Source organism: Helianthus annuus, chromosome 12 (genome assembly GCF_002127325.2).
Source record: "Helianthus annuus cultivar XRQ/B chromosome 12, HanXRQr2.0-SUNRISE, whole genome shotgun sequence".
In the NCBI taxonomy this organism is placed as follows: Eukaryota; Viridiplantae; Streptophyta; class Magnoliopsida; order Asterales; family Asteraceae; genus Helianthus; species Helianthus annuus.
In genome coordinates, this window is record NC_035444.2 from 87,883,528 (window position 1) to 87,893,353 (window position 9,826).

Genomic DNA, 9,826 nt, shown 5'->3' on the forward strand with positions numbered 1-9,826 from the left:
CTATTTCGAGATACGATATTAGTGTTTTAAGCACTTAAACTTATTCGCGTATCCCACCACTTGAATATACTCCCGTATCCAGATCCCAATATTCAGTCTTACAGGTGAGTATACCTAGATGATATCAGTAAAGGGTTAAATGCGAAACCGTGAGAGCTCAGGTCAGAACTTCCGTTCAGCAGAGAGATGACGGCTCGACTTTTGGTGTGTTCCCTTTAGAGAATCTTTTCTTCAACAGCACATGATTAGCATTTTTCAATGTTTCATCATTTTTTGTACTAAGGGCTAGCTATGTTTCAAGCAAATGCAAAGTATTATACAGAGACTAGGCCACTGCTTCCGCAAAATCAGAAGTCCCGGGATAATACCCCAGATATCACTGAGTATAAAAACCTAGTATTTCAGAAAGAGGGATCTTTCAAACAAGATTTCGGGGGTTACCCATATATTCAAGAAATGTTCCCCATGAGATAAGCAAGTTTGAATTTAGGTTTATATCTCGAACACAATCTACTAAATGTGCAAAAACCTACTGGCACATCCATAGTGAGATTGTTTATCACATTTTTGACTTTTCAATTCTTTAGCATGTTGTGATAGTCCACTGATGTACTATCATTTCCTCTTTTTCACAACAAAACTCAATTTTGATTTTATCATGTTTTTGACTTTTTCAATTTTCTAATGTTTTTGGATTTTTCTGAGATTTCTTACTCCCCCTAAAATTCAGAAACATTTAAAGAAACTTGAAAACAAACTATACAATCAAAGTGACAACTGTTGTGAATTGCTTCAATTCGCCATCCATTCGGCATAAACAATCAGAACTCCCCCTTACAACAAACTATTTTTCCCATTATGATCTCAAAACACTTAAGTTTGTTTTAATCAAAATGGTTTTTCCGGAATATAAGTTTTGTTGATTTTACAAACCACTTGTAGCTTCGGGGTTCATCATATTGCTTTTCAACCACTTATATGACGATTACATCAAGTTCAAATTAATGACCTTGATATCACGTTGCAAGAACAAACCTCTGTACCACTAGTAAGTAAGCACAATCAAACCTGTGACAAAGAATGATGCCGATTCCTGCTCCACTCTTACCAACCTGGGAGCTCCGGCAAGTCACACTTAACCATTTTAAAAACATTTCAATAAAGATGTCGATTCATGCTCCCAACACTCGGTTTCTTATCTACCATCTTCTTCTCATAGAACTCTTTAACCCCTTTGACTTTTCTGTCAATCATTTTACCAAAGATGTGTTTCACTTTGGGGTTAAAGGCCTTTTCAACATCAAAAACTTTTTTATCAGAATAAAATTGGTTTGAAATTTCAACCTTACCAATTTTCTTCTTAAAATTTTCAGCCCGAAGTGGTGGAAAATTCACATCATCCACAGTTGGAACTGACTTTTCATCTTTTTCTTCAACCTTTGGCTCTTCTGACTTTGTGGAATCAGATTCATCGCCAGAAGATAGTTCCTCTGATTTTGATGTATCAGAATCATTGCTAGAACTATCATCAGACTTCTTAATAACCCATTTCTGGTTGTCAGGGTTTGCTCTTTTCTTATAAAACCTGTTCGAACATTCACCAATTTTAAATTTTGAATTTTTGAAAAATTTAGTTCTCTCAATTGGTGGTTCATTAAGATTTCTCTTTGTTGAACTCTTGAGGTGTACTTTTTAGGTTTATCATTAAGATTTACATCTTTTATTTCAGACATATTAATTTCTGTTAGTTTGAAAACCTGTTTGATCATTTCTGGTTTAACACCTCTTATTGGAAATTCCTCATCAGAATATAATTTGTCAGAATCATTCAAAGTATATGCTACTTTAAACGTTTCCTCATCCAAAGTAGATTTTGATAACAGGAATTCTTTATTATAAACTCTTTTGCCCTATTTGACGGTTTGACTTGGAGTGTCTGACTCAGACTTTGACGCTGATTTTGACTCCGACATTGACTCCTCGGTTTCATCTTTGTTCAACACCTGATCGACCATTTTCTTTATTAACTCGGACTCATGATCAGTGTCAGATGATGTAAAAGTGACGTCAATGTTTTCTGGCAAATTAACTATAGGCTCAGACTCCCATTGTAAGTTTGTTGCCTTTTGGACTCTTTCTGAATTTGGATTTCTTAGAGAATATCCATTTTCAAGCGGGGGTGGACACTTATTGTAACTAACACCTTGTTTCTTACCAGATGTCTTTACTTTAGTATCCTTCTTCTTTTCTTTCTTCTTTTCAGGAGTCTTTTCTTCAGAAACCTTCTGTTCTTCAGTTACTTCATCATCCTCAAATGCCTTCATGCCTTCAATAGTTGGATAAATCCTGTCAATAACATAAGAAGTACATGAGTAACGTTTTAACAAACGATTTACTCTTTCTGTTTCAATTCTTTGAGTCTCCAGTTTCTGTTCCAGAGCAGCACACTTCTCGATATAATTGTTCACAAGTTTTTGCTTTATCATGAACGCTCCTTGAAGTGTCTTCATTGCTGTTGCCTGTTCTTCGCTTGTATCCTTGTACATATTCATGGCTTTGTTCAGCACATCGTAAGATTCTTTCAACCTGTTCAAGTTGTGAATCAACGTACTATTTTGTTTCTTTACAGCTTCACAGTTTTCACATATCACTGGACTCTTCTTTGCATCAGCTTCTTCATCAATTTTGAACGCTGGAACTTTTTTCACTTTTCTTCTGACCACCGGAACATCTTCATCATCACTGCTAACTGGTGTTTTGACCTTTTTCTTTTTTCTTTTTAGTTTTTTCATCTTCGCTATCACTTTCTGCCAACATTTTCAAGTGCTTAGCCATCCTTCTTGCATAACAATCGGTACCATCATCACTGTCTTCTTCAATTCGAGCAACAAAACCTTTGTGAGTTGAAGTTTTGTTAGGATCATAGTCATCCCAATTGAAATTCTCCCAGCTAAACCCTTCTGGTAACTTTTCATCATCTTGATCTATCAAACAAGCTTTACCATCAGCTGAAACATATTTGTTCCAATTGAAATCTGTTGAAACTTTTTGATCATCTTGATTCACCAGACAAGCTCTCTTTGATGATTCTTCAATTACTTTTCTACCATGTGCCACTTGTGGTTCTTGTTGTTGTTGAGCGGATTGTGAGCTCCACTTGCTTCATGATTCTTGCACTCTCTCTTGAAGTGTCCTTTTTCCCTGCAGCGAAAACAAGTGACGTTAGATTTATCAAATCCTAAAGTAGAAGCATTAGCATCACGTAAATCATCTCTTCCTGTGATCTGCTTAAATTTCTCAGCTCGTCTCAACACACTCGCCAAACACCATTTTATATCCATTAATTCTATTTCTTCAGCATCTATTTGATCGTAATCCTCTTTTGTCAACATTGGATTCCCGATCCGACCTGCCACAAAACTACCATATGATTCCAACACGGTTCCCAACAAAGACATATGACTTTTGGCAAGTTCTTCAGAATATTCCTGATCATTTTCAAGATTCAAAACAATGTTACATTGTAATTTTTTGCCATTCTTGGTTGCTGAAATGTTTGGATCAAATGATGTATATGATGAAAAACTTGTGTTGCTGTTTGATCCTTTGGATGAACCTCCCGATGAACTCTTTGCATTGAAAGCAGTTTCAACCTTTTGAGATAAATTGGTGGTTTTGTCATTCAACCCTGCTCTGTAATAAAGCCCAATATCTTTCTCACCATCGAAATCTTTCATTCTTGAAATCTTTCTCTGTTCCATCTCCTGAGCCTCAATCTTTTCAATGAACTTGCTCAGTGTCAAATTGCTAAAACCTTTCTTGTTCCTTATGTGCCCCAAGTCTCGTGTGGCAAAGCATCTGCTAATTTCTCAATCAACTCCTCATTTTCCTTATTGATGCTCACCCTCCTCATGTTTACCAACAAATTGCAGTACTTTTCAATTATCTGTTTTGTACTTTCATTCTTCAAACCACGAAACAGATCAAACTCTTTCTTCAGAAGCGATTTTTTGTTCTTTATCATTTCTTGACTACCAACAAACTTTGATCTTAAAGCTTTCCAAATCGAATAAGCACTTCCATTATGTTGCAATAAGACCAAGATGTCTTCTTTCACAGCCTGTTGTAGAAGACTTAACATCATTTTTCATTTTTGTATTTCTTTTTATCATCAGCACTCATATCTTTGATAACAATCTCCTCTTCATCGTCATTCGTTGGTCTAACATATTTTGTCTCAACACATTCCCAAATAGTTTGCTTGAACCCAGTTTTCAAAACGTCCTTCCCAACCTTTATACTCCTCAATGTTCATGAGCTTAGGCGGTTTTTGCATAGTCCCTGTTTCATTTTCCAACGTTGTCTGCTGAGTAATTGTGATCGGGGTTGCAAAGGCGTTATAAAATTCCTCTTCCATGTTTCGGATTTTCAAAGTTCACAAAACAGTCTGTTCAAACGGAATTATTTTGGAGCGAAATTACATAGTTCAAATGGGATTAGTTCTTGAAGCGAAATTACCCTAATATCGTTTGAAGTTAACACTCTTTCAAGCGGAATTATAATCCTGTGCGGAAATACCAAACGGAAACAGGACTTTCAAACGGAAATACTAATTCCGCGCGGGATTACCAAACGAAATCAAGTCTTTCAAGTGGAATTACTAATTCCGCGTGAACCAACTCAAACGAAATTATGTCTTTGATGCGGAATTAGCTGATTTCGTTTGAATTTTTAAACGAAATTAACTTTTGAAGCGAAATTAACTCCTGATTTCGTGCGGAATTACTCTGATGTCATCATCTCGATGTGAAAATTGTCAAATTTGACAAGTTATAGGCCGATTTTAGTTCTGAAACTTTCTAGGGTTTATTAAAACAGTAAAGCGCACATGATGTGTGAAAATCAAGACATTTTGACCGTGAAAACAAGTTCAATTTGAAAAAGAAGGTGTAGAAATCAGAATTTGCAGCTGAATTGGTATGAACTCTTCCTCCTGAGCTCTGATACCACTTGTGGGATCGTTTACGGACCCGAACGAGTCGTTCAGAAGAGTTTATGCTCAATACAAAAGGCGAAAACAGTCGTATTGAGGTCAATTCAGCAAGATATATACTATAACTGTCGATTTTATTGATTTGATGACAATTTACAGCGAGACGACACTTCGGCAGCACTTCGTTGCACAAACCGGAACTATTACAACTAATATCGCTTGAAGGGTATTTATAGGGCCATAATTCCGCTTGAGAACGTTTCAAACGGAATTAGAATTCCAAGCGGAATCTAATTCCGCGTGGAATTACAACATGTCTCATTCAAGCGGAAATACACCTTTCAAGCGGAATTACATTAAATCTCGAACTACGTGCCCTGATTTAACAATCTAAGAACAAGACTCGATTCAAGACGAAGTCGACAGACGCATGCACTAACATTTGGCGATGTTCCAGGCTCTGGTTTTCCAAGAAAAACCTATGGAAACGTTGCTAGGGTTAATCCAAGCATGTAGGAAAAAGAATCGAGTGAAACGGACAAAAAATGAAGAAGTTATGCTAGTTTTTGAAACATGGAATGAATCTGAGTTTGCTTCTGATTTGCAGCTGGAAATGGAGTGATTTGAGAGTGAATTTGTGGGTTTGTAAAGTGAAAAATGTGTAAGAGAGGTGTGGGTTTAATGGGGAAGGATTAGGGTTGGGTTTGGTGCACAATTAATACAAGAAACCAAGTTTAAAACTCAAACAAAACCAAAAACCCGCCCAAAATACGAGCTGAAAAGGTTTGGTCGCGGATTTGAGTCCGTGGCGGCCCATGGAGGAATAGCAAGATCCGTCGCGGGTAGCCAGGGACCATCGACGCGAATTTGTTTGATTTTATTACATTTCAACCCCCTAACTTCCACAATTCGATATTTTAAGTTGTTTTAAGGGTAAATTTTGACATATAAGCATATTTTAAGGGTTTATTAAGTATCCTTATGATAAAGTAAGTATAATGAAGTATGATTAAGCGTATGAATGTCGTATTTAAGTATCATACCTTTCAAAAGACGTATTATTTGAAAGTTTCACGTGTTTGCAAGTTTAACACAAAGTTTCCAAAATTTTTATGAATGTTGTATCGGTTGTTTCACGAATTCAAACGTATGATCAAGTATGAAGTATGTATAACACGAATTTAAAGAAATACGAATTTTATTTATACTTCAAGTGATGTGCAAAAAGTAGTTTAATAAAAATGACTCAAATAAACCTAATTCTAGACTCTAAGTTATACTCTAGACTCAATTAAGACACACTAAACTACTAACCGGCAAGTGTACCGATCGACTCTAGTATAGCTATGTAAGTCCGGATATCGAACCCACGAGACTCTAATTAATTACGCTAATTATTTAATCTAGATGGACACTGACACGAACTTAACTATTTTTATGTTTTAGGGATGGGGGGGGGGGTTTCTAAAAATCCTAAGAAGGTAATTAAAACTAAAATTAATTAACTAAGCTAACTAACGAATTGTTGTTAACTTCTCTCAGATGATGAAAGCACTACCTAGACAGGAATCCTGATTGCTATTAGTTATGATTATATTTGGAAGTTGTCTACTATGGAATCGGGATCTTAATATTCTCACATCTCGGGAAATCGAAGGACCCCTAACCCTTCTCAAGAGCGCGCAATGATCCCCTAAAGGTTGTTAAATTACCGGTTATTAGACTCTTTTACAAGACATCTAATGGATTTATAAAAGTATCCTACAAGGCTCACTCCTTACGAGATCTAAACCTAGGATAGATTTGTGTTCTCGATTAGACTTGCTAGACAGTAGCCAAAAGGTTTACTTCCTAAGAAGGACCCACCTTGCGGTTTAATTACTTAGACCTAGCAATAATCTCGCACTTTACAGCTATTGATGATTAGTAGAGCACTTGATTTTATAAGATTACTAACTATTACTTCTAAGGTTATTTGCGCAATTTCACCCTAAAGAGTTAAGATTTATTACGTGATATAGACACTCACCAAAATCTAAAGCCCTAGCACGACTCTATTATGTGATAAAGACCGTCACCAAGAATCGTACGAACCAAAAATTAATATTCAAACAATATCAAGCACGCATATACATCTAACTAATAGAACAAATCGTTTACAATTCATAAATAACCATAGTTTTCATAAATCCATAATATAAATCAAAACGTAAGCAATCATTCATCCATGGCTAGGTAGTTACAAAGATTTAGCTGATAATCATTGTTTCAAACATCATAATTGTGACAACCCTCGTAATTCCATGTATCCGTACAATTTATTAATGATAATTAAAGTGCTTAACTGCTCTCTGATTTCTGTGTTATACTTACATGTGCTTGTTAACATACTAGTAGTGTACAGAAAAGTTACCAAATAGTCCGGTATGCTTTCCTGAGTGTTGAAAATTAAAAATGTTGCAAATATATATATATATAGGACACTTTACCGATTAATTAAGCACTTTAACGGAACAGTATCAAACCGAACAACCGGACTTTACCCAGAACTCAAAAATATTGTTAAACACATTGTTTTTATTTTTCTGAGCTAGTTAGGGTCCCCGAACACCCTAGCACACTATATATTACATAACACACCATAAAGCACTAACTTACCTTTTGTTTTCAACCAAGATCATTAACTAACTAGTTAGAACTCAACCAAACCACCCCCCATCTTACGGTTACAAGGGGTGTACCCACCCCTTGATTTCTTTAAATTGTTTATTAGATTATGTTGGATGATCATGGGACACTAAGACCACTAAGTAAAAACATGTTGGAGATTTATAAATATTACCCACAAGTTCATCACTTCTTCATCCACACTTCAACAACACACCACAAAAACTCTCTCTTCTCCTCCTTGTTCGGCCGCCACCATACCACCACCTTCAAGCTTCCTTCAAGCAATCCAAGAACATCCAAAGGTGTAAGAGACCCTACAAGTAAGCTTGGTGTATTCGGAAGCTCAAGGACCGCTCTCTTTTTCTTTTATCCATCACTTTTACGCTCTTGAACTCCCCTAGCCTTGTGCTAGTAGTAAGTGTCTTAGATCTTCATGCTCTTCATATTTTTGTTGGTTAATAGTAAAAAGAATGGTAAAATATTAAGAAACTCTAAGAACATAAACAAGTCTTTGAACATAAACTAACAAAGTGTTGAAGTAGTGTTATAATGATGAAGAAATCATGATATATTTGTGTTGTTATGCTTGTTGAACGTTGTTTGTTAGTTAAAATGACATAGTTCATTATATGGACTTGCTAGATCATGTTTAAAGACATGAACTAGCAAGATGAGAAAGTAAAAATGTGTAGGATGATAGAATCATCCACACATAAACTATGAACTTGAATGAATGAATATTTTCTAGAAAAATAAAGATCAAAGTAGGTTATAATCACGTAGATCTAAAGATCTACGAGTGGTTTTTCGAAAGAACCAAGTGAAAAATATAAGTTTCATTAAAACTTGGATCTTACATAAACTAATCACATTTTTAGTGGTTAACAAAGTTAAGAAACACATGTGTAACAAGAAAAATACATGAAGAAACATTTTTAGAAAATATGAACATAAGTTGTAAAGATCCATATTCTTTAAAAATAAAGTTTTTAAAGAACTAATCACATTTTAAAAGGTAACAAGACTTACTAAGGACACTAGTAAGTTACTACATATTTTTATAAATCTTCAAGTTCATAAGTTTATAGTTTATGCTTGTTTTTGACAAGTTGGTAAATAGAGATCGTATATTGCTGAATGAGAATTGTTTGAATAAATTTTTGAAAAGAAAATGATATGCTAGTAAGCATGGACACCTCCATTTACAAAGGAAACTCTGGCGAAATTTTTCTAAAAATTCAACACTTAGAAAATATTTTTCTAGCAAGTGTTTACAAACGTATTTTAACCTTGTTTTCAGAATAAACTTCGCCATGATTTTTGTAACAAAATACAAAGTGTCGGAGGTTGGTTTTTGTAAATAAAAACGGGTAAATATATATTTAGAATATATATTGTATACTAAAACTCTTGTGTGAATACTTGTTTAATTTACCGTTATATTATTTTAGGGTAAAATAATATATAACTTAACATAGTGCGTTGACGTTTAAATTATGTGATATGTGATAAAAGTAATGGGTAGATAAACCATTCGTGTTGTGCATGAGAAATTGATTGCTATTTGTACCTTATTAGGACGTGCTTGATTTCCTGATTATTAGAGTAACTAATCTAACCGAGCAAACCGAGGTGAGTTCACACTTTTCTACAAACCATGGTAATTCCCGGTGGGAATGGGAATGGGTTCAGGAATAGGGATTCCTCGTCCTTTGGGATGCGCTCAGGAATGTGAATTCCTCGTCCTTGGGACGTACTTAGACTTACCGGACTAGAACTCTATCAGCGAAGTCCCTCCCTTTTGTATCGACTTAATCGCCGAGGCTATGGCGAGCGGGTCATTAGTTAATAGCGCTATTAGATTTAACAAACCGCACACCGTGCCAGTCGGACGGGTGTGTACTAATGGACTATGGCACGTCGGTGATGATAGACACCGACGCTAGTGCACAATTTTATCTTTGTTAGTAGTCGATATGATAAACGAGTCTGGTAGTTTAAATAATGGGGTAGCCCCCACGGCCAGAGTACCGGGCTGGATAGCCAGGGAAGGTAGACATGGGATGGTTAACTGATAAAAGTTTTCGAACTATGGGGTAACCCCCACGGCTGGATAGCTGATTAAGATTAAACTACGTTTTTAGAAAAAAAACTCTAAAAAAA